General features: G+C 38.7%; 1 pseudogene; it reads right to left on the bottom strand.

Annotated features, from left to right (window-relative positions):
- Positions 1 to 3,938: 3,938 nt before the first annotated feature.
- Positions 3,939 to 18,269, bottom strand: LOC129044431 (S-phase kinase-associated protein 1-like; annotated as a pseudogene).
- Positions 18,270 to 23,931: the final 5,662 nt, after the last annotated feature.

Raw genomic sequence — 23,931 nt, forward strand, 5'->3', positions numbered from 1 at the left:
GCATATTTGATTTTTTAATGCTAAGTTGTAAATAATTTATACATTTTATAAATATGTAGTATGAGTTTCAATTCAAATTCTTTGAGAACAGTTCCCTAAATGGAAACATTAAAAGTCATGGAATGCAGTAAAAAGGAAATTACCAAAAACACCTACAAAACATAAAGATGAAATTCAAGTGGTCCAATGGATAGGAAAATGTCCTGGAGTTGAGAAAATTAAGGACCTTAAAAAATTATTGATCAAGTGGCTTCACCCAAGAGTACCACTTTTTTAAAAACAGGATATGAGAAGATTTAAATGATGTAGTTCCAAACACTTAGAAATGTATCTCATGGCCTTAAACAGGATAGACTCTTAAAAACAAACAGTCAGATTAACACCTTACGCTGTCCTGAATCCTATTCAAATGGGATTTCAAGCATTTATGAGCACACCATGGTAGTAAGAAATTGGAAGAAACTGCAACCTTTAACATGAGGATGTTTGCAAAATGGTGCAAAGTTGGAAGAGGAATAGAAATTACAGAAACATCTCTCTATAGCATTATAATTGCTAAATGTGTATATTTAGCACTTGATTTTATAGATGAAAAATTGAAACTTAATTTAAGAATAAATGTCTTTATTATTTCTATTTATAGATAGAGAACAGGAATGGAGAATTCAAATGACTCCCCAAAGTCACACGGTAATTTTAAATGTTGAAAATGTGACCCAGATCAGACTCCAATTTTGTGGGTCTCTTTATGTATGTTCTGCCTTTCCGAATCAGGAATAGTCCCTATTGACTCTCAGTAAAAGTGGTGACGATGCTAAAATACAAGGTCCTTAATGTAGATTTGAGATTTTCTAAATAAGTTACCTTTTTTTTTTTTAGAAATAGTTTGACAAAAGTGTCATTCATTTTTTTCAACAGATGTTATTGGAGTGCTTATTTTATGTCCCTGGGTCTGAATATTTTCTTTGTTGTTATTTAAAGTAATGAATAAGCAGAAGCAGATATAGATTACCAATTTACATTAAGTAATGTGTTTGTTAATGGGTGTACCTCTAAATTAATATACTGGATTCTTTCAGATAAATATCATTTCACTGTTTTAATAGATAAACAGATGAACTTTATTAGAGGTTAAATAATATTGCCAACGTCATACAGCAAATAGTTGACCCAGACTTGGAACCCAAGTCAGCAAAGATTGCGAATCCCTTAATTTTCAGCGATGTCACACTGAGTGATAGGATCTCACAGTTTCACTAACAGAAAAGTTGTTGACATATGTAAACTCTAAATTTAATTGTTCATAAGAAACTAACAATTTACATAGACTTGAAATGAATCAGGCAACTAGAAATAAAATGTACTTAAATATGCAGTGATAGTCATTTTGGGGACAAAGAGTAAATTTAGTGGCTTACCAGCCACTAAAAATGGGTTTCTGCTGGCTAGAGATGAGACTCATCCGTGGAATGGGCAGGAAGATTTAAATGAATGTTCCCCATCCTGTGCATTGAACGCAAGACCACAGCGCTTCAGGCAGTTGCATAATCCGTTACTCCTGGCCACTCACACAGATGAAGTTATGAAGGGACAAAAAGTGTGGTATGGAGAATATGGTTTCTGTACTCAGAGACATCTGGATATGAATTCCAATTTCCCCACTCACCCACTGTTTCTTTGAGTAAGTAATGCTAATCCTTAGTTTCCGAACTTGTAAAATTTGGGTAGTAAGAGCTAGCCATAGTGTTATAAAATAATATATATGAAACCCTACACAGGGCCCAACACACCGTATGCACTCAGTCCAAAACCCACACCCACGGTGTTCCAGATGCTTAGCTCACTCATTTCCTTACAGGCATCTGGAGATGGAGAGCCCCATATAATAAAAGCTGACTTTTTTTTTGAGACAGAGTCCAGTTCTGTCACCCAGGCTGGAGTACAATGGCGTGATCTCGGCTCACAGCAACTTCCACCACCCGGATTCAAGCGATTCTCTTGCCTCAGCCTCCCGAGTAGCTGGGATTACAGGCGTGCGCCACCACGCCCAGCTAATTTTCTATTTTTAGTAGAGACAGGGTTCTCCGCGTTGGTCAGGCTGGTCTGTAACTCCCGATCTCAGGTGATCCGCCCACCTCGGCCTCCCAAAGTGCTGGGATTACAGGCGTGAGCCACTGGGCGCGGCTGGCAAAAACTGACTTCTATTAAGGGCTTATCACATGACCATAGGTAAAGGAGGGCAAAAATGATCGTTCATTTTACTTCCTTAAATAGGCAATACAAACGAAACAGCGATAAATTCATTGCTTAGGTTTTCCAGAAAAGTTTTTATAGTTTCAGGAATGGCATCTCAAAGGAAAGATAATTCTATGAACTTACCACAGTTTGTTTAACCATTCACTATAGGAAAACATTTGGGTTATTTCCAGCTTTTGGTTAATACAATAAAGCCACTATGAACAACTGTACACATTTTCATGTGAACAGAAATGTTCATTTCTCCGTAATACTGTAATGCCTAAAACTTTTATTGCTGGGCTGTATGATAGATATGTGTTCAGTTTTATTTAAAAAAAAAACCACATAATTTTATGAAAGCACCGTCTATTTTATAAACACCACTTAGTCTTAAGTCCTGAAGACTTTCTCCTATGTTTATTTTTCTAAAATATTTATAGTTTTAGGCCAGGTGCGGTGGCTCACACCTGTAATCCTAGCACTTTGGGAGGCTGAGGAGAGCGGATCACCTGAGGTCAGGAATTAACCGCCACCAGCTCGGCCAACATGGTGAAACTCGTCTCTAGTAAAGATGCAAAGATTAGCCGGGCGTGGTGTTGGGCGCCTGTAATCCCAGCTGCTTGGGAGGCTGAGGCAGGATAATTGCTTGAACCCGGGAGGCGGAGGTGGCAGTGAGCCGAGATGGCGCCACTGCACTCCAGCCAGGGAGAATTTGTGATTCATGTTTAGTTCATTTTTGGTAAAATGTGAGGTTGAATGTAAAGTTCATTATTTTATCCATGGATGCATAATAATTGTCCCAATACAATTTATTGAAAGGTTATCCTTCCTCCATTTAATTGTTTTTACAGATTCGTTGGGCATAATTGTGTGGGTCTATTTTTGGATTTTCTACTCTGTTCCTGTGTTCTAGGCGTCTCTGCCTCTGCCAGCAACACATTGCATTGTTTTCTGTAGACATATAGCAACACCAGGCACAGGGATTCCTCTCACTTTACTCTTTTTGAAAATTGTTTTCACTATTTTCGGTCCTGTGCCTTTCCATATACGTTTTAAAAGAAACTTGTTTATGTCTACAAAACACTTTGTTGGGACTTTCATAAAAATTGTACTAAATCTATAGGTCAACTTTTGAAGTACTGACATCTTTAATATGTTGAAATTTCCAATTCATGAACATGGTATATATCCATTTATTTAGGTCTTCTTTGATTCTTTTCATCAGCATTTTCTAAATTTTAGGATACAGATCTTTTATGTATTTTGTTAAAATTTGTACATAATTTAGTACCTAAATATTTCCTTTTTTATGAAATAATTTTAAATCATATTGTGTTTTAAAGTCCATCTCCACATGTCTTTTGTTAGTACGTTTTTGTGTGTTGATCTTATATCCTAAAAACTTGCTGAATTCACTTAACTAGTTCTACTCAGAAAATCACGTCATCTACAAACTGGGAGTGTTTTAATTTTTTCTTTTTTTTTTTTTTTAAATAGAGAACCCACAGTTTAGTTTTATTAAGAGGAAAAAGAAAGAAACTTTCAATCATACCAGAAGAAACTTAGCCATACACTTGGAAACCACTCAGATTGCTCATGCAACGACGACAATATTCTGCTAACAGAATTGATTTGCTGCTGCATTTGTCTAACATTAGCAACTGTAAACAGAGCAGGACAACTAGTGTTTGGAACTGTCTTTATAGTGTTACAGTGTCAGACACATTTTGCTTCTCATCACACCACAGTTCTCTTAGTGCACCTCGGCTTCCTTCTCTTCCATAAAGTCATTTTGATATTGAAGGACTTGTCAGTTTCCTTAGGAGTTTTCCCCTTGATCATATTGGCAAGAGTGTTGTATGTAACATCAAGGAAACTTGATGTCTAAGTAGTCTGCAGCCAGAATAAGTTTAAAAAGTGCTCCTTGGTCAACTTTAAGGAATTCCTGATCCCAGACAGGAGTATGGTCTGTTCCCCTTTCTTTGTTCTCATCACCCTGGGGAGGAGGAGGGTCGTCCTTGTGGTGAGTGCACCACTGAATGACCTTTTTAAATATTGCTGCATTAACATTTGCTAGAGGAACTAGGTCATCATATCCTTCATCATTCATCATCCACTCAAATCTTCCAACATGGTCTTGATAATCACAGATTATTTCTCAATTTCCATATCAACTTCAAATATCTCTCCATCAGAACTGCATCACGAATGGGGCAACTTTTTGTTTTTTGTTTTTTGTTTTTTTTTTTTGAGACGGAGCCTCGCTCTGCAGCCCAGGCTGGGGTGCAGTGGCGTGATCTCGGCTCACTGTAAGCTCCACCTCCCACGTACATGCCATTCTCCTGCCTCAGCCTCCCGAGTAGCTGGGACTACAGGCGCCTGCCACCACGCCCGGCTAATTTTTTGTATTTTTAGTAGAAATGGGGTTTCACTGTGTTAGCCAGGATGGTCTCGATCTCCTGACCTCGTGATCAGCCCGCCCCCGCCTCCCAAAGTGCTGGGATTACAGGCGTGAGCCACTGCGCCCGGCCACAAATGGGGCAACTTTTCCAAAAGCTGCAACTTCTAGATCAGGAACATACTGTTCTTTGTAAAAGGCAACAGTTTTTTCTTTGCCAGGGGGATTCAGTGATGTGATTCTACCTACATTGTTTCAAGAAATGTTACAAGAAAAATCAAAGCAACACTCTCGAATTTTGGGGACTTATCAGTTATTCCTGCTGATGTGCAGCCAAGGACCCTGAAAAAGATTTTTAACTTGCCAACTAACAAGACATCACTTACACAGTAAAACATTTCAATGTTAGAGAGATTTTAAAAAATACTTTGTAAGCACTTACAGTTCAAACAAGCAACATACTATCCCAGTTACACATTATTACAAAAATGCATACAGTGAGTCAGCTCAGAGCCTCATTCACAAAATAATTTACTTTCTTATTCCTTTAGGATAAATTTTACCTAAACCTCTGTTAGACATTTTTTAACAGACACACAGACCAAGCACTTCATACAGGCGCTTCAGGAGCTACTCAGTAGCTGCTAGAACATCCTTTCTACTCAGCTAGAAGCTAAGGGGTTGTTGGGAGAAGGGGCATGGCAGGAGGCAGGTAGAAAGAGGAAGCAGCTCCTACCTGTCAACAAAGCATTGTATTTACTTTTGGTTTTAAGTGACCACTTTCTAGGTCTCACCAAATGCACTTTTTAATGACAATATTTTAAATTACAAATATGCAATATTCTGCTTAGACCTTAAGACGCTTTATGAAAACCGAAGCATAACCTTGTTTTTATGGTAAATGGGATTTTGAATTTTTTTTTAAAGCTACAATAAGTTGAGATACACATGCAGAGACACATGCACACACATATTCAGATTAATGAAGAAATCATATTGTGAAGTCTCTAACATCAGAGGCCTATTTTTAGTGCTAAGGTTAAACAAATAATCAGTAGTTTTCATCTTATTTTAGTTCTGAAATGCATATGCTCTTTTAACCATGAGTACCTTGAAGATCAAAGCGTTACCTAGCATGAAGGGAAACTTTGCTCATCTGTTAAAGATGTCTCAGAATTTAAGTGAACTCTATCTTGCAGTCTCTGGGAGGAAAATAACTTGAAAATGGGCAAAAGAAAGCATGAAAAATCAGGGTACAGTGGCTCACGCGTGTAATCCCAGCACTTTGGGAGGCCGAGGTGGAGAGATCACTTGAGGTCATGAGTTCGAGACTAACCTGGCCAACATGGTGAAACCTGCATCTCTACTAAAAATACAAAAATGAGCTGGGCGTGGTGGCAGGCACCTGTAATCCCAGCTACTCTGGAGGCTGAGGAAGGAGAATTGCTTGAACCCTGGAAGCAGAGGTTGCAGTGAGCCAAGATCATGCCACTGCACTCCAGCCTGGATGATGGAGCAAGACTGCACCCCCTGCCCCCCAGTAAAGAAAGCATGAAAATTCGGGCAGTCTACATAGATGCTATGGAAAAGAAAGACTGGATGCAGGCCAGGTTGATTTGTTTGTTTTTTCCAAAGTTCATTTATTTATTTATGTATTTATTTATTTTTACTGTGGTGAAATATGCATAACACAAAATTTGCCACTTTAACCATTTTAAAGTGTGTAATTAAGTGACTTTAAGCATGTGCACAATGTTACACAAGCATCACTGCTATCTATTACCAGAAATTGCGGATAATCCCAAACAGAAACTGTGTAGTCAAAGTCCCCATACCCCATACTTCCAGCATGGAAGTTGACACTTCCCTCTTATAGGGCTTCAGAGATAGGATAAAAGACTCCTTACTTTCCTCCTCTTGTCATTGGTATTACCCAAGTGAAAACATGTAGAGATCTCTGGTGGTGGGTGGGGTGCAGACCCATACATCATGGTAATCTGCGTTCTACTTTTCTGCTTCTGTGAATTTATCTATTCTAGGCACTTCATACATGTGGAATCATAAAATATCTGTCACTTTGCCTCTGCCTTATTTCACTTAGCCTAATGTTTCAAGGTTCATTCATGTTGTAGCAAGCACCAGGTATTTCATTCTCTTTTTAAGGCTGAATAATATTCCACGGTGTGTACATGCCGCGTTTTGTTTATCCATTCATCTGTCCACACACTTGGGTTGCTTCCACCTTTTGTTTGTTGTGACTGATGCTGTTGTGCACGATGGTATACGAGTATCTGGTTGGGTCTTTCTTTGGGGTCTGTATCTAGAAGTGGAATTATTGGATCATATGGTAATTCTAATTTTTTGAGGAACCACCAAACTGTGTTTCACAGAGGATGCATCATTTACATCCCCCCCAACAGTTGCACAAGGGTTCCAACTTCTCACCAACACTTGGTATTTTCCATTTTTTTCCAATAACGACCATCCTAAATGGGTATGAATTGGTTTCTAATTGTGGTTTGGCTTTGCAATTCCCTAGTGACGAGGTATGTTGAGCATCTTTTCATGTGCTTACAGGCTATTTATATATTTTTGGAGAGATGTTGATTCAAGTATTTGGTCAATAAAAAAATTCAGTTAGTTTTATTGTTGTTTTGAATTGCAGAAGTTGTTTATCTATTCTGGATATTAAACTCCTATCAGATATATGCTTTGTAAGTATTTCTGTGAGTTGTGTTTTTACTTTTTTAATTTTTTTTTTGAGACAGAGTCTCATTCTGTCCCCCAGGCTGGAGTGCAGTGGTGCGATCTCCTCTCACTGCAAGCTCCACCTCCGGGGTTCACACAATTGTCCTGCCTCAGCCTCCCAAGTAGCTGGGACTACAGGTGCCCACCACCACACCTGGCTAATTTTTTGGATTTTTAGTAGAGATGGGGTTTCACTGTGTTAGTCAGGATGGTCTCGATCTCCCGACCTCGTGATCCACCTGCCTTGGCCTCCCAAAGTGTTGGGATTACAGGCATGAGCCACCACGCCCAGCCTTTACTCTCTTGCTAGTAGTATCCTTTGATGCAGAAATTTTTTAATTTTGATGAGTCCAATTTCTCTACATTTTTCCTTTTGTTGCCTGTGTTTTTGGTGTCATATCTGAGAACACTGACAAATCTAATGTCATGAAGATTTTCCAATGGTTTCTTCTAAGAACTGTATAGTTTTAGCTCCTAAATTTATGTCTTTAATCCATTTTGACTTAATTTTTGTATGTGATGTAAGGCAAAGGTCTAATTCATTCATATACATGTGAATATCCCGATTTTCCACACCATTAGTTGAAAAGACTGTCCTTGCCTCACTGAATAGTCTCAGCACCTTTATTGAAACTCATTTGATCATGTATGTGAGGGCTTATTTCTAAGTGCTGTATTCCATTGCATTCATCTTTGTGTCTACCCTTATGGCAGACCACAATATTTCATTACCATAGCTTTGTGGTAAGTTTTAAAATCAAGAAGTGTGAGAACTCCAGCGTTGTTTCTCTTTTTCAACATTGTTTTGGCTCTTCAGGTTCCCTTGAGATTCCATATGAATCTTAGAAAGGGTTTTTTGTCTTTTAACCATGAGCATGGGATGTCTTTCCATCTGCTTAATGTCTTCTTTAATTACTTTCAGCAATATTTTGTAGTTTTCAGTGTACAAGTCTTTCACTTCCGTGATCAAGTTTATTCCTAGGTATTTTCTGTGATGCTATTGTAAGTGGGATTGTTTTTCTTATTACCTTTGCAGGTTGTTCATTATTAGTGTATAGCAACACAACTGGATTTGCTGATTGATTTTTTACCTGTAACTTTGCTGAATGTGTTTGTTAGATCTAATACTTTTTCCTTGTTTGTTTTTGTGGAATCCTTAGGGTTTTCTACATAAAGATCACCTTAGTGACCAGACATAACATTACTTCTTACTTTCTAATTTCAATTCCTTTTTAAATTTTTTTCTTGTTCATTTACTCTGGACAGAACACCCAGAGTTACGTTAATTGAAGTGGTAGGAGTGGGCCTCTTTATCTTGTTCCAGAACTTAAGAAAAAAAAAGTTCAGTCTATTAGCATCAACTATGATGGTAGCAGGGAGTTTTCTTACATATATAGTGTTTATTATGTTGAAAAAGTTTCCTTCTGTTTGTAGTTTATTGAGTTTTTTTTTTTTTAATTATGAGAGGATGTTGATCTTTTTCAAATGCTTTTCCTGAATCAATTGGGATGGTCATATGGTTTTTTCCCCTTCCTTCTTTTAATTTCGCTTGCTAGTATTTTCTTTTTTTTTTGAAACAGAGTCTCACTCTGTTGCCCAGGCTTGAGTGCAGTGGCACAGTCTCAGCTCACTGCAACCTCCGCCTCCTGGGTTCAAGCAATTCTCCTGCCTCAACTTCCCGAGTAGCTGGGACTACAGGCCTGTGCCATCACACCCAGCTAACTTTTTATATTTTTAGTAGAGACAGGGTTTCACCATATTGGCCAGGCTGGTCTTGAACTCCTGACCTCGTGATCTACCCATCTCAGTCTCCCAAAGTACTGGGATTACAGGCGTGAGCCACTGCACCTGGCCATCAGTTTGCTAGTATTTTCTTGAGGATTTTGTGACAATATTCCTAAGGGATATTGGTCTGTAGTTTTCTTTTCCTATACTGCCTTTTTCTGGCCTTGGTATCTGGGTAATGCTGGCTTCCAAAAAACCCACTTTTTGGAAGGGTTTGAGAAAGTCTGATGTAAATCTTTCTTTAAAATGTTTGTTAGAATTTACCAGAATAGCCCTCTGATCCAGGCTTTTCTTTGTCAAGAGAAATACTTAATACACTTAAATGTAAGGCACAAGTTGGTAGCTGGTTTCAATCCCATCTCCAGCTGCCTGACTCCAAACCTGTATCAACAGACAGCGTATGCTATCAGATCCCAGGGAGTCTTCTCATATTCTCTAACTTGACCCATACAGGCCCTAAACAGGTAGAGTAGGATTTGCCTGACCTTTAGGAGAGAGCATATGCAACCAGATTTCAGCAATTTTTATGTCATCCCCTAATCTGTCTCATGCAATCCCATCTAACGCTAAATCTTGGAGAGTCTTATCTCTCCTAAACTGCTCCATTCCATCCTTTGTTTGGAGAGCTTGTATCACCCTCCCCTTTTATCCCACCGTGTAGATGAGAACCTGTGCAGGTAATCTATCTTATCCCCAACCTTGTTCACATGGCCCCATGTCTTCCAGAGGAACATTGAAGCTGTATTGGCCCATGTAGGGTGGAGTCAGGCACACACAGCAGGCAAGGCCAACAACGAAGTCATTTGGTCTAGAAAGACACACCAAGTTGCTTACAGATTCAAGGAGTTTATTACAGAGACAATGAAAGGAAGAGTAGCCAAAGGTGACAGCTCCCAGCCCTTGTGCCACATGCCTAAAAGGGCACCACTAATGTAAAAAGGGTCAGATAACTGCAACATAACTCGTGGGAGACCACATTCCTGAGGAACAAATTCTAGATGACAGTAAGGGGTATTATGGTCTGTAGCTAAACCCTAGGTAGGAGTACAGCAGAAAGCATCATTCCACATACCAGCAGGTAATGAGCAACTGTCTTATAACAACCACCTAAGAGGGATAGGGAGGCAAATGGGTGATGGTGTTGAGGCAGCTCCTCCCAAGCCTTTTTCTTATGTTCCAGGAGAATTGTAAGCTGCTATGGCAAGACTCAGATTAGAGGCAGTTCCATTTTTTTGTTTTTTGTTTTTTGAGATGGAGTTTCGCTTTGTCATTCAGGCTGGAGTGCAGTCCAAAGTGCTGGGATTACAGGTTTCACCGTGTTGGCCAGGATGGTCTCGATCTCCTGACCTCATGATCTGCCTGCCTTGGCCTCCCAAAGTGCTGGGATTACAGGTGTGAGCCACTGTGCCTGGCCAGCAGTTCAAATCTTTGTTGCTTGTCCTATAGGGATACATATAGAAAGGCCACCATGTGGCTTACGCCTGTAATCCTAGCACTTTGGGAGGCTGAGGTGGGTGGATCACGAGGTCGGGAGATCGACACCATCCTGGCTAACATGGTGAAACCTCGTCTCTACTAAAAATACAAAAATTAGCTGGGCGTGGTGGAGGGTGCCTGTAGTCCCAGCTATTCGGGAGGCTGAGGCAGGAGAATTGCTTGAACCTGGGAGGTGGAGGTTGAAGTGAGCCAAGATCGTGCCACTTTACTCCAGCCTGGTGACAGAGTAAGACTGTAAAACAAAAACAAAAACAAAAACAAAAACAAAAACGAAAACAAAAACAGCCACTATGATGGGGCTCTTTCCTTACACAGTTCTGTTTATTTTTGCTATCAATTGTTGACAAAAGAGTGTTGAAATCTCCACCCTTTAATTGTAGGTTTGGCTATTTTTTCTTTTTGCACTATAGATTTGCTTAAGGCATTTTAAAGTTCTGTAATTTGGTGCATAAATATTTAGGATTTCGATGTACTCTTTCTGAATTGTCCCCTTTATTGTTAAGCAGTATTCTCTTCATGCCTGGTAATATTGCTTTATCTGAACTTTATTTTATTTGACATTGAAGTAGCCACTCCAACTTTATTATGTTTAGTATTTTCATGTTGTAATTTTTTTGCATTCTTTTACTTCTAACGTATTTCTGTCAAAATAGTATAGTTTCTTTTAGATAGTATATTGTTTGAACTTTTATTAAAGTTTAACAGACTCATTAAAGTTTAATGTCATTTAGGCTTATGATTCAGGGGTGTCTACAGCGATTGATCCCATTTAGGTAATGGAAAGAATACTTTTGTTGTCAGTTTTGCCCAAAAGAAGTTAATATGATGATTTCATTTGACCAAATCTAAAATTGTCTTTTCTTCTACCTTCAGATGCATTAAAATCCATGTGGCTGGCCTACATTCTAAATTATTTTTCATTTAAATTGTACTGCACTACAAAACCAGAAGTGATCTTCAGGTAAGTTGAAACAAAGAGAACCTCCATTGTTCCTTTTTTTTTTTTTTTGACAGTCTCGCTCTGTCGCCCAGGCTGAAGTGCAATGGTACAATCCTGGCTCACCACAACCTCCACCTCCCTGGGCTAAAGAGATCCTTCTGCCTCAGCCTCCTGAGTAGCTGGGACCACAGGCACGCACCACCATGCCTGTCTAATTTTTGTATTTTTTGGTAGAGATGGGGTTTTGCCATGATGGCCAGGCTTGTCTCGAGCTCCTGACCCCTCAGGTGATACACCGCCCTCTGCCTCCATTGTTATTAGAGGAAGTGTGTGAACAGAAGGGCCCCAGGCGTTATTGATTACCATCAAAAAGTATCCAGGAGGAAATCCTAGATAATCATAAGTGGGCACTTGAAAACATTTCTTTCAAGACTCTGCTTTTAGAGAACTTTACTTCGGGAAGTTTAGAAATGATGTATCTAATATGGGAGAGTAAGGTGGAAAGTAAGGTACAGAATGTAACTAGGCACCGGCAATATTACTTAAAGCTGACAAACTAATTAGTAAAATTATAATTAACATTACAAATATAAAAACTAAGAAATAAAGGAAACTAAAATTGGAGGTTGAAGAATGAGTTGAAAGATAAACATACTGAGGCCGGGCATGGTGGCTCACGCTTGTAATCCCAGCACTTTGGGAGGCCGAGGCAGGTGGATCACGAGGTCAGGAGACTGAAACCATCCTGGCTAACCCGGTGAAACCCTGTCTCTACTAAAAATACAAAAAATTAGCCGGGCGTGGTTGTGGGTGCCTGTAGTCCCAGCTACTCGGGAGGCTGAGGCAGGTGAATGGCGTGAACCCAGGAGGCAGAGCTCGCAGTGAGCTGAGATTGCGCCACTGCACTCCAGCCTGGGTGACAGAGTGAGACTCCATCTCAAAAAAAAGAAAGATAAACATACTGATTTTGTCATTGGTTATGCAATAGGAATTATTAAATAATGTTTAAATAAACATTGTCCTGTTAAAATTGCTCCAAATAATGGGAATGTTCTATACTTGCATTTTCAGCACAATAATTACTTGATACAAGTAGCTATTGGGCACATTAAATCTGGCTAAAGTGACTGAGGAACTGATTTGTTGTTATATTAAATAATAAAGGCAAACAGTTACATGCGGTTCATGACTCTCATCAGGCCACGGAGCTCCAACTAAATAGATAATTATGGAAATTACATAAGATTCTAGTCAAGAATTATAAAGGGCATGACATTTTACCCTATATGCAAGCTAACATGTTAGCTTGCCAAGTTTCATGGATTCTGGCAGGAGATACAAGACTTCTGGGTCAAAGACAAAGGATTTTATTGCTCACAGCCACAACCATATCCAGGGCACCAGCATTTTTTTGTGTTGTGATGGCATGCAGGGTACACGTATGACAAGCTTTCAGTATAAAATTATTTTTGGAAACAAAACATTTAAAAGGGATTAACAGCTTGTCTAGACTAAAGCAGACCACACTATGGATTTGTAGAGTGGTAGTGTGAACACCAAATGTCCATGCAATTGAGGTAAAACTTTTGTTTTCAGAATGTTGTCTCTTAATTCTTTTATCTACTAGTATCTTAAGCAGTGATTTCGAGGCCATATTAGGTTTTACAGGACTGGCCTAACATTGTTGCCTGGAATGTGGGTAGCAGCAGGATGATAACAGTAGAGTACACACAAGAATTTTTATAAGAGATAAAAACTAAAAACTCTAAGGAGTATGTCTAAGGCTCTTTGAATCAACAGAAAATAAATATCTTGAAAAGTAGGTGGAATATGAGTTGAAGATGCATCAGGGAAATGACTGTTTTGGCAAAAATAAGTGAACAGATGGGAAAGAGGAAAATTGCAATTTGATGGTGAGGATGATCACTGTTGAACAACACTGATATCATAAATAGACAACGGAGCCAAGATACAGTAATGAACCCAATCCAGAGAAGTGGAAAGTGACTTTTAGTCCCACCAGTTTTATACTTCTGCTTGTGCATTTATGTCTGTGATGTGATAGGGATATTACAGCCTGGGTTATAAGTCTGTTCTTTAAATATAGGTAACTGTTGACATCCTAAATTTATTTTCATGATGAGTGGAATGGAAAAGAGAAGTCCAACTGGAAGTATATGGACTAATGAGTATCCTACCATTGTAATTTATAATTGACAGTTGGAGAATCTGGACCCTGTTATCCCTCTCTAATCTAAACCCTGTCTCTGATAAAGTCCTGACAATTTTTGTGCACTGATTTTCCTTTTTATTCTACTTACTCTTCACATTTCTTAATTCACTACGTTATCTGATTTTCCAGTTCCTAGAATTAATCTTAAAGACTATTGTCCTCTATTCACTATTTCTTTATTTTTCTTTACCACTGAGTTTTGAAAAATCACATTTTAAAATACCAAAATACCTGTGTACATTCAATGCCAGTTTCCCAAAGACAATTTTTCTGAACATATTTTTTTCCAAATGAAGAAAATATAGAAAATATACACTTGGAATCACTTTATTCTGTGGACAATATGCCAGAAACCAAAATATCTAATCTGTAATAAGGCTTATGTATATAAGTCTTATTTTATAAGAAAGGATTAAGAGACCTTATTTTTTCTCATTTTTAGAGGACCATCAACTTGATAACATCTTAGAAAAGAGTAAAGAATTAAAAAAAATTTATTTCAGTTTTATTCACAACTTTGGAGAGTATACTTGCTCCCTAAAGAGCAAAAGTATGTTTCTAGGAAACTATGAGATCTGGGCATAAATATATTTTCTTCAAGAAAAATGCCCTGTAAGTATGCACTGCAGGCCCTCATAACCTGAGTATGAATTCACTGGCCTTGTGTTATCAATATTTAAGAAAAAGACATGGCTCTCCAATATTAGAGATCAGAGAACAAACACTGGAAAGATATCCTGTAAGAATTGTCAAAACTTGAAAGCCCTCAGAGCTGTTGAGTGATGCCAGGGAAAATGGTAAGGTAGAAAGCATCAGGGCTCATCCTTCACAGAAACACACACACAAAAACAGAGCAAAATCTGTCAGAATCAACTTTGTCAGAACTCTGAAAAATAGTCACAGTTTACAGCAACCGAGCAAATGCTAAGCCAAAACAGACGCAACTGAAACATGTGTTTAAGGAAATCTCTGTCAAACCACTAGCTGACCACAAGATAAAGGAACAAAAAACTTCAGAGGCTATCTTAGTCCATTTGGGCTTCTGTAACAAAATACAATAAACTGGGTAGTTAATAAACAGCAGAAATTTATTTCTTACAGTTCTGGAGGTTAGAAAGTCCAAGATGAAGATGCCAGCCTGCCCTTTCATAGACAGTGCCTTCTCACTGTGTCCCTACATGATGGAAGGGGCTACTTAACTCTCTGAAGTTTCTTTTATAAGGACATTAATCCCAATCACGAAGTATCAGCTCTCAAGATCTAATCATTTCCCAAGGCCTCACCTCTTCACACCATTTCCTTGGCGGTTAGGATTCCAACATAGGAATTTTGAGGGAAGACATATACCAGAGCGGGTGCCATAAAAAACAAAGAATACAGTCTTTAAAAAACTGGTTTATAAAAGTCAGTATACAAATAAGCAACTACAAACCATGGCGAACAACAGTAACAGAACTTTAAAAGAGAAAAACATATTTTCAGAGTGACCATATTATAACATTTAAAATGTCCAGTTTTCAACAAAATATTCTAAGTCATGCAAAGACATAAGAAAAAAATGGCTAATTTACAGGAAAAGAGAAAAGAGAAAGTATCCTTGAACAAGAACAGACATTGAACTTTATAGACAAAAACTTTAAATCAAATGTCCTATAGATGCTCAAAGATCTAAAGGAAACCATGGAAAAGTAACAAAAGGAAAGCAGAATGCAATGTATAAAAACTAGAAAATATCATCAAGGAAGTGGAAACATAAAAGGAACAGAATAAAAATTTAGGAAATGAAATGTACAATATGCAAGATGAAAAGGTCACCAGAGGCTTTCAACAACACATTTGAGCAGGCAGAAGGTAGAATTAACAATCTTGAAGATAAGTCATTTGAAATTCTTCAGTTGGAGAAACAGAAAGAAAAAAGAATAAACAATAATGAACAGAGCTTGAGAGACCTGCGAGGCATCATCAGACATACTAATGTATGCATACTGAGAGAAAAAAAGGAGGGAAAGAAAATGACTGAAACTTTCCAAATTTGATTTTTTAAAATGAATCTACCTATCCTAGAAGCAGCAAAATGGTGCTGGAAAAGTAGATATCTACATGCAAATGAATGAGCTGACCCTTACCTTACACCATATACAAAAATTAACTCAAAATGGATCAGAGACCTAAACTAAGTGCTAAAACTCTGCAACTTTAGAACACAATGGAGGAAACTCTTCACAACACTGGACTTGGCAATGGTTCTCTAGATCTGACATAAAATGTACAGGCAGCAAAAGAAAAATAGATAAATTGGAATTTATCAAAATTGGTAACTTTTGTGCATCAAAACAGTCTCAGCAGAGTGAAAAGGTAATACACAGACTGGGAGAAAATGTTTACTAATCACATATCTGATAAGGGATTAATATCTAGAATATATAAATAATTCCTACAATGTGACAACAAAAAGAAACAATCTAGCTTGAAGATGTGCAAAGGACATGAATAGAGACATTTCCCCAAAGAATATATACAAATGGCTTAGAGACACATGAAAAGATAGCCAACATCCCCAGTCATGAGGGAAATACAAATCAAAATCATGAGATACGACTTCACACTGATTAGAATGGTTATTAATTAAAAAAAAAATAACGTGTTGGTCACGATGAAGAACAATTTGAATGCTTGCACATTGCTGGAATGCTACAGCTGCTGTGGGAAACAGCATAGCAGCTTCTCAAAAATTAAACAGAGAATTACCATATGACCCAGAAATGGCACTTATGGGAATATATCTAAAGAAATTGAAAGCAGGGACTTGAACAGATATTTATATTCTCGTGTTCCTAACAGCATTATTCACAACAGCTAGCATGTGAAAGTAACCCAAGTGTCCATTAATGAATGAATAGATAAATGAAATATGGTATATACATGCAACGGTGCATATTCAGCCTTAAAATGGAATGAAATTCTGATAGTTGATATAACGAGTGAACTCTGAAGACATTATGCTAAGGGAATGAAATAATCCAGTCATAAAGGACAGATATTGTATGATTTCACTTATATGAGGTATCTAAAGTAATCACACCCATAGATACAGAAATTAGAAAGGCGGTTGCCAGGGGCTACGGGGAGGAAGGAAGAGGAAGTTATTGTTTTTAATGGGTACAGATTTTCAATTAGGGAAGATGAAAAAATCTTGGAGATGGATGGTGGGGATGGTTGCATAGCAATGTGAATATTCTTAATTCCACTGAACTGTACACTTAAAAATGGCTAAAATGATAAACTTTAGTTAATGATAAATTTTATGTTATTTTATCTCAAGAAATTCTTATTAAGCTATCATGAATGGATTTAGCAGCTGCTGATGATTATCGTCTACAACAATTATATCAGCACGGTGGTGATAGTCTTTTAATCCTTGTGAAATTATTAACTCTATTTTTTCCTACAAAGAAGGCCTTTTCCTCTTTAACTCTGTTACCCTAAAACAGTTTGTACTGCATCATTTTTAATAATAGTCATGATTTTTTAATGATAATCAGTTTCATGCAGTTTGAATGAGCATCGGGTGATATGGCTTCAAATTCAGAATATTTAAGAATCTCTGCTATTTGAAAAATGTGTGTAATATTTGTTAACTGAGAAAAGAACCCAAAGTAGCTTCAGAATAACAAGAAAATAGTTATTCTAGGCCCGGCGTGGTGGCTCACGCCTGTAGTCCCAGCAGTTTGAGAGGCCAAGGCAGGTGGATCACGAGGTCAGGAGATCGAGACCATCCTGGCTAACATGGTGAAACCCCGTCTCTACTAAAAATACAAAAAATTAGCTGGGCATGGTGGTGGGCGCCTGTAGTCCCAGCTACTTGGGAGGCTGAGGCAGAGAATGGTGTGAACCTGGGATGTGGAGCTTGCAGTGAGCCGAGATCATGCCACTGTACTCCAGGCTGGGTGACAGAGCGAGACTCTGTCTCAAAAAAATAAAAAGAAAGAAAAAGAAAATAGTTATTCTAGCCAGCCAGACTCGTAAGCAGCCATTCTGGTGGGTGTGTAAAGGGATAGTCATTCTTATTCTCTCTCAGTCGCACTCTCCATTGCTCTGATTACTCTTGTCTTGGTCTAGTTGGCCTGGGAGTGACGGATATTTTCATAAATTAACTTCTTGATTTGAATAATAAATAATTACTTTAAAAGAAGGAAAGGACCCATATCACTTTGCCTTCTTCATCACTGAGGTTTGCTTGACAGTCTAGCTCAGACAAAAGAGAAGGTGGTTGCTAGCCTGGCTTGTGGTAGGCACTTCTCAGAGTAAAGCCAAAGGAACATTCTTAATGGCTTCAAGTGTCTGCACTTGACTTTTATGTCTTCCTCAAATGGGATAAAATCTTTCCCATAGCGAGCGCTGGTTTTCCTGAGTGGGGGCTTACCCTCCATTCTGCGCGTGATCTCTTCCCGCCTTTTGAGCGTGAATGCCAGTGTTACCCCTTCAGAGAAGCCCCTGCCAACTACCACGAGAATTCCTGTCCTTGTCTTCTGCTCTGTTGTCTCTCATCATAGTCCTTATCATCTCCACCTCTAGATGCTAAGCTAGGGGAAGGTAGGTAATGTCTTGTTAATTACCAGAAATCCACTGTCTAGTAGTATCTAGCAGATTTAGGTCCTTGTTCCTTTCTCAAGAAATTTTTGCGCACATATATGCTCAGTGAGACAAAGACAAGCTTCCTGTCCTCAGGAAGTTGACATTTTGTTGTAGTCAACATACTTAGGATACTTTGTGTAGTGAGAGAACTATGAGAAAAAAGAAAGATAATAACAGAGGTGAGTAGTGCTACTATGGATGGTCACAGACTCAATTAGCTTAAATTCTTTGATAAGATACTTCATGGAATAAAGTAGAAGCCTGGAAGCAAGTCTGACTAAACTTCACAAAGACCTGTTCTTACAGCATAAAGCAATGCAATTCAAAACACAATAAACAGACTTTGGTTTCTGGTCTGATGCAAAGAGTTTGGAAGTCATTATTCTTATCTTCCTAGCAAGAATAAGGTTGAACAAACTGAAAACTAACAACTCTTCTTAGCTCAAGTAGACAATTGAGATCATGGGACAAACTGCTATCAGGACAACTGGAGAAACAGACAGGCAGGTACAGAGAATCACAGCTTACCAGGAGCAGATGCCCAGAGGCAGATGTCCACAGCAGTATGGGCAGCAACCTTTTAAACTGTAATTCGTAAATTGCTAGAGGCTCAATGTGGACTAACTTTAGAGTTAAAACCTCAGAAGAAACCTGGTCTTGGAGGCAGCCCCCATACTTCACAGAGTTTTACCTGCAAGATCCCTACCAGGTTCTCAGTATAGAGATCAGAGAAAATTCCTTTGATGATTTTTCTCAGGGTGGAGGGGAAAAGTAACCATTTTTGAGACGTGCTCAGAGCTCTCTGCTCCCCTTAACAAGGCCCACACTCAGGGGAACTACTTTACCAGAACCCAGCCTAATGGGGTTTTATGAAAACCTAAGTGACCTGGGGAAGGCAATCCCCAACCCCAGCTCCCTTCAGACTTTAACAGGGACGAAAAGAAATACATAACTTCAGTTCACTAAAAGACTGGGATCTAACCAGAGGGTTATAGAAGGCTTGCCCTCCTCCCACTCATTACTACTGCATCAATAGTGCTCCTGCATGATAGCCTGGAATTACAGTTAAAAGAACTGAAGGCTCAGACCCTATTTCCGGAGTCTATGAACACCCAAAGACAAGAGGGGAGACAGAAACAAGGACACTAGAGGAAATTTTTGCTTTTAACATCACAGCTACGGCAAACAGGAAACACAGTTTAACTCTTAGCCAGATAAACATTAAACTTTACATTATCTATCTACTGCAGTTCCTTTTATCTGATACATCATATTCGGCTTCCAATAAAAATTGCAGTGCATTAAAAGGCAAAAATAACACAATCTGAAGAAACAAAGCAAGCATCAGAACTGGACTCAGAATTGGCAGAGGTTTTGGAATTACTAGACTTGAAATTTAAAATGACTCTGATTAATATGCTAAGGGCTATAATGGAAAAAGCGAATACCATGCAAGAACTGATGGATAATGTAAACAGGGAGATGTAAGCTCTAAGAAAGAATCAAAAGTAAATGTTACAATTCAAAAACGATGAAACAAAAATGAAGACTGCTTTCATGTGCTCATCGGTAGATGGCATATAACTGAGAAGGACTCCGTGAGCTCAAAGATATGGCAATATATACTTCCAAATGTTAAACGCAAAGAGATAAAAGATTTTTAAAAACAGAACAGAATATCCAAGAAGGTGAGATAATTACAAAAGTAACATACATATAATGGGAATACCAAAAAGAGAGGAAAAATGAAGATAAGAAATAGTTGAAGTAATAATGGCTGATAATTTTTGAAAATTAATAACGGGCACCAAACTATAGACCAGGAAACTAAGAGAACACTTAGGATAAATATCAGATAACATGCACCTAAACATATCATATTCAAACTGTAGAAAAATAAAAAACAGAGAAAATCTTGAAAGGAGGTGGGGGGAGGGGATGTTACATGTTGAGAAACAGAGTAACAACCACATCAGACTTCCTTCAGAAACCAGGTGAGTGACAGTGGAGTGAAATATTTAGTGCTGGCCGTGGCTCACGCCTGTAGTCCCAGCACTTTGGGAGGCCAAGGTGGGCGGATCATGAGGTCAGGGGATCAAGACCATCCTGGCTAACATGGTGAAACCCCATCTCTACTAAAAATACAAAAAAAAATTAGCCAGGCGTGGTGGCGGGCACCTGTAGTCCCAGCTACTCGGGAGGCTGAGGCAGGAGAATGGCGTGAACCTGGGAGGTGGAGCTTGCAGTGAGCTGAGATCGCACCACTGCACTCCAGCATGGGTGACAGAGCAAGACTCTGTCTAAAAAAAAAAAAAAAGAAATATTTAGTGTTGACAGAAAAAAATTCATCAACTTAGAATTTCACATCCAATGAACAACTCTGTGCCCACAAATTCTATAACATAGATGAAATGGACCAATTCCTTAGAAGACAAATACACCAAAACTCACACAAATAAGAAATAGACTACTTCAGTAGGCCTATATCTATTAAAGAAATGGAATTAATAATTAATAACTTTTTATAAAAAGCTCCAAGCCAATATAGTTTCACTGGTGAATTCTGCCAAACATTAAGACAGAAATTCTCTACGATCTTTTCAGTAAAACAGAGGGGATACTTTCTAACTAATTCTATAAGCCAGCAGTGGCCTAAGACTAAAATCAGACAAAGATATTAAAAGATAAGAAAACCATAGATCAATGTTTCTCATGAATATGGAAGCAAAATCCCTCAACAAAATATTAGCAAATAGAATTCAACAATATTTAAAAGGAATTATATACCATAATTTGGATTTATCCCAGGTATGTATGCATAGCTGTTTCAACATAGAAAATCAATTAATCTGGGCTGGGCATGGTGGCTCACACCTGTAATCCCAGCATTTTGGGAGGCCGAGGCAGGCAGATCACGAGGTCAGGAGTTTGAGACCAGCCTGACCAACATGGTGAAATCCCGTCTCTACTAAAAATACAAAAATTAGCTGGGCGTGGTGGTGTGCATCTGTAATCCCAGCTACTCAGGAGGCTGAGGCAGGCGAATCACTTGAACCTGGAAGGCAGAGGTTGCAGTGAGCCAAGATCGCAACTGTACTCCAGCCTGGGCAACAGAATGAGACTCCATCTCAAAAAAAAAAGAAAAAGAAAATAAATTAATCTAATCCATCTTGTCAACTGGTTAAAGAAAAAAATCATATAATCATATCAATAAATGCAGAAAATGCATTTGACAAAATCCAATCCCCATTTATGATAAATACTCTCAGCAAACAAGGAATAGAGGGAAGCTCCTCAACTTGATAAAGAACATTTACAGAAAACTCATAGCTGACATCATAGTTAAATGCTGAGAAAGAAAATGCCCCTAAGATAGTAATCAAGGGAAGGATGTCCCCTCCCACCACACCTATTCAACATCATACTGAAAGTCCTAGCTAATGGAACAAAACTCTAAAATGAAGTAAAAAGCCTACAGATAGGGAAGGAAGAAATAAAACTATCTTTGTTTGCAGATGATATGATTGTCCCTGTAGGAAACTCCAGAGTTGACAGACAAACATCTGGAACTAAGTGATTATTAGCAAGATTGCAGCATACAAGCTTATTATACAAAAGTCAATTACATTCCTATAAGCCAACAATGAAAATTGGAATTTGAAATTGAAAACACAATTTATATTATCATTAAAACAATGAAATACTTAGGTATAAATCTAACAATATGCATGCAAGATCTATATGAGGAAAAGTACAAAACTCAGATGAAAGAAATAAATAGCTAAATAAATGGAGAGATACTCCATGTTAATGGATAGGAAGATTCAATATTGTTAAGATGTTAGTTCCTACCAACTTGATCGATAGATTCAACACAATCTCAATAAAATATCGGCAAGTTATTTTGTAGACATCAACAAACTGATTCTAAAGTTTATATGGAAATGCAAAAGACCCAGATAGTCAACTCAATATTGAAGAAAAACAAAGTCAGAAGACTAATACCACCTGGCTTCAAAAATTACTATAAAGCTACAGTGATCAAGGCAGTGTCATATTGGTGAAATAACTGACAAGTATTAATAGATCAGTGGAACAAAATAGAGAACCCAGAAAAAGACCCACATAAGTTTCAGCAACTGATCTTTGACCAAAGAACAAAGGCAATACAGTGGAGAAAAGATAGCCTTTTCTACAAATGTTGCTGGCACAATGTGAAATAAAAAAAGCTATGCTCCAAATTTCCTTCCACATTTTCAGGTATCTTCATAGCAGTACCCCACTCCTGGTTCCAATTTTCTGTATTAATCCATTCTCACACTGCTATAAACAGCTACCTGAGATGGGGTAATTTATGATGCAAAGAGGTTTAATTGACTCACAGTTCTGCAGGCTTACCAGGAAGCATGACTGGGAGGCCTCAGGAAACTAACAATCATGCCAGAAAGTGAAGGGGAAGCAATCACATCTTTACCATGGCAGAGCAAACGAGAGAACGAAGGGGGAAGTGCCACACACTTTTAAACCATCAGATCTTGTGAGAATCCACTATCACCAGAGCAGCAAGGGGGAAATCTGCTCCATGATCCAATCGCCTCCCATCAGGCCCCTCCTTTAATTTGACATGAGATTTGGGCGGGGACACAAATCCAAACCATATCAGGCAGTGAAACTATTTTTTATGATACTGTAATGGTGGATATTACATCATTGCATTAGTGGAAATCGCACTAAAAGACATGCATTTGGCAAAACTCAGAACTGTAGAGCAGATAGAATGAAAGCTAATATAAACTATGTATTTTAAATGTACTAAACTAATGCAATATATTAATAATAGGGGAAACTGTGTGTGGGTTGATGAGCCGAGGTATATGGGAACTCTATGCTTTCTGCTCAATATTTCTGTATACCTAAAACTGCTCTGTACATCTATTAATATCCCAGCACTTTGGGAGGCTGAGGTGGACAGATCGCTTGAGCTCAGTAGTTTGAGACCAGCCTGGGCAACATAGTGAAACCCCATCTCTACAAAAAAAAAATACAAAAAGGCCAGGCACAGTGGCCCACGCCTGTAATCCCAGCACTTTGGGAGGCCGAGGCAAAGTGGATCACCTGAGGTCAGGAGTTTGAGACCAGCTTGGCCAACGTGGTGAAACCCTGTCTCTACTAAAAATGCAAAAAATTATCTGGGCGTGGTGGCACATGCCTGTAATCCCAACTACTCAGGAGGCTGAGGCAGGAGAATCGCTTGAACCCAGGGGGCAGAGGTTGTGGTGAGCCGAGAATTGCACTGCAGCCTGGGCAACAAGAGTGAAACTCCGTCTCGAAAGAAACAAAAAATTAGCCAGGCATGGTGGCCCGCACCTGCAGTCTCAGCTACTCAGGAGGCTGAAGTGGGAGAGTAGCTTGAGCCCGGAGATGGAGGTTGCAGTGGGCCGAGATAGCGCCACTGCA

This window comes from Pongo pygmaeus, chromosome 13 (assembly GCF_028885625.2).
Source record: "Pongo pygmaeus isolate AG05252 chromosome 13, NHGRI_mPonPyg2-v2.0_pri, whole genome shotgun sequence".
In the NCBI taxonomy this organism is placed as follows: Eukaryota; Metazoa; Chordata; class Mammalia; order Primates; family Hominidae; genus Pongo; species Pongo pygmaeus.